We start from the raw sequence: 3,160 nt of genomic DNA, 5'->3' as shown, positions 1-3,160 counted from the left end.
AGAGGAGAGGAGGGAGAAAGAGGAGAGGAGGGAGAATGAGGAGCTAGATGAGAGGAATTAGACGAGGAGAGGAAGGAGAGGAGCTAGAGGAGGAGAGGGAAGGAAAGGAGGAGAGGTGCTAGAGGAAGGAGTGGAGCTGGAGGAGGAGAGGAGCTAGAGGAGGAGAGAGAGGAGAGGAAGGAGAAGAATGAGATGAGGAGAGGAGGAAGAGAGGAAGGAGGAGAGGAGCTAGAGGAGGAAGAGGAGGAGAGAACTCGGGACAAACAGGATGACGGTCAGGTGACCTCAGCGTCAGTGACGATGACTCATGAGCAGGTGGAGACGAACTGAGCGGGTTCCATTTAGCTGCTCCAGTTTCAGGGTCCTGTGTCATCACGACCTTCACACATGGAGGAGATTCCTTTCCTTATTGATCGTTTATATTCTGCTCGTCTATTGACGTTCACACAGAAACTGTAAAGGATCAAAAACACAAACATTCTCCAGCAGAGCGACGAGGAGAGAGGGGACGAGGAGAGAGGGGACGAGGGAGGGACGTGTGTTGATCACATATATTGATCTATAATCCAGTAAACTGATTATAAACAAAAACACAGTATTGTGGACTCCTAGGCTTGAGGGCCCTTTAAAACCAGAGCAGCGTCTGACAGGCAGAGGACTAACTACAGTGTATATATAATTAGTACATTGAGTATAACAGAGTGTGGTATTAGTACTTTTACCAGAGTAAAGGACCGGAATACTTCCTCCACAACGTGCTGGGTGAGACGTAAAGAAGCGCTTCAGATAAAATGTCAATTAAAAAGATGAATTTGTGGCATAAATAAACGTAATATTCGTTCTACGTTAAACATACAAGCTTTTCATTGGCAATACCGTGTGTACAAATACCTGCTGGTATGACGGACCAACACAACGTCCATATTTAATTTGAGGCTGAAGACAAACGCGCAAAGCTCCCACCTGCTGACGGCGTTCATGAACTCACCGAGCGAGCAGACGTTGATGGTCGAAAACAGTTGATCAAACCCTCTGAACCCAAAACCCACTGGGATAGTAAACCTCATCTCTCCAACGGTCCCCATGCATCATGTGAGAGGAAACAGTCATGTGACAGTGACTGAACACGTGGAGCCTCCAAGGATTTCCTGATATTGAAGACTTTGTTTGATAGTTTTTTTAATAAGTTCTTCAGCACTAAAGACGTGTTCTAGTTCCAGAGGTGTCAAGTAACAAAGTACAAATACTTTGTTACTTTACTTAAGTAGAAATTTTGGGTATCTATACTTTACTGGAGTATTTATTTTTCAGACGACTTTTTACTTCTACTCTTTACATTTTCACGCAAATATCTGTACTTTCTACTCCCTACATTTCAAAAATAGCCTCGTTACTATTTCATTTTGGTTTGTTTTCACTCCGGCTCGTCATCGTTCAAAAACACACACAAAAAACAATGAGCTGCTGGCTTCACATATTCGGGTCAATGGTTACGGTACGCCGTTAACAGGTTACACTTGCGCGATTTGACGCGACGCCGTGAGCTCCGTGAGCTCGTCTTTTCCTGCTGTTGCGTTTCTCAAAATAAAAAAACAGATCTAAGGTCAATATTGAGCATGAATTGAGAGAGGCCGTATCAAATCTACAACCCCGTTTATAACATATGTGTCGAGGAAAGCTGGTCACTGCAGCCACTAATCCTGATACGTGATGGCTCACATATCTGCACTCATTCTGTTTGGCAAAAAAAAAATGAAAAGCTTATTGTTTTCCACAATGAGCTATTTAGTAGTAACTAAATATGAGTAATTTTTTGCACAGATGGAACTTACACAAAACATTGTCTGATGGGGCAATCTGATTTATTTGAAAGTTATTGCAATTGTCTTTATTCTGTTATTCATAAAAGCACAGATGAGTCACACAATTATGTTATTTACAGAAAAAGTTTGAGAACCACAGCTTTAAGTGTTTGTGTCGGAGTCGCCGCCGCCTATTTTGCACTATTACAATACTTATAGGCAACTAGTTATCATGTCTTCCGCTCCATGAAACGCATGTTAATGCTCAGTAGTACACATATGGTACTTTAATGTATTTGCATTGTAATACAATGTGATCATTTTAAATGGGCATATATGCAGCTGAAGTGGGTAGCCTAGTGCATCCCACATTTTTCAACATAACATTTTAAAATATTATAGTCATTATGACCTTTATAAAAATGATTGTTTTGGGGGGAGGTGGGGTAGTGCACTATAGGCCCCTGAGATGCGGCTTAAGAGTTTGTCCTTAATGGAAAAAAAAAAACATTCCCCTTACATTACTTTTACTTTTATACTTTTAAGTAGTTTTTAAACCAGTACTTTTACACTTTTACTTAAGTAAAAAGCTTGAGTTGATACTTCAACTTTTACAGAAGTATTTTTAAACCCTAGTATCTATACTTCTACTTGAGTAATGAATGTGAATACTTTTGACACCTCTGTCTAGTTCTATACTTAGTCATGACGTTCTGTTCAGGAGCAGAACGTTTATATATTAGACACAAACAAGATAAAAGTGACAGCCAGTTAGCTTAGCATAAACACAGGAAACAGAGGGAAACTGCTAGCCTTGGTCGGTCAACGGCAACAAATCCCCAACGCCGTCAGGCAAGTCTCCGTATTTAGCTTTTAACACTCTTTTAAGCCTCCTGCTCTGAGCTCCTACGTGACTCCTCACATGAGCTCACAGCTTGTGGAGTCTGTGTGTCTTTCACCGTGATTTGTCAATTCAGTGTCAGTCGCCATTTTGTGTGACACTACCAACGAACACAGGAAAAGCGTATAAACATGTACTAAATGCTTTCCAACCCTGTAGTTCACTGCCAGCTGCTTAGTGTTGCATTATGGGATATTAAGTTAATAATTCATTAATAACGTCGACTGTTACGAATCATTTCACCGTTTTAAGATCCACCAACCAAACAAAAGAGCTTAAACAATTCATCTATTTAATGAAACACTTAACAATCCTTAGTATTTAAGTAAAACTTGCACACAAAATGAATGAATCCAGCTTCTGAACTGTGATTCTTTTAAGTGTATTTTCTATATTTGACAAAAGATAATATTTCATGGTGATGAGCTTCAGGAAGTCGTGACTTTTCTTTTGGGTT

Source organism: Taurulus bubalis, assembly GCF_910589615.1.
Source record: "Taurulus bubalis genome assembly, chromosome: 1".
NCBI lineage: Eukaryota > Metazoa > Chordata > Actinopteri > Perciformes > Cottidae > Taurulus > Taurulus bubalis.
Note: the sequence above shows the minus strand (reverse complement) of the source record.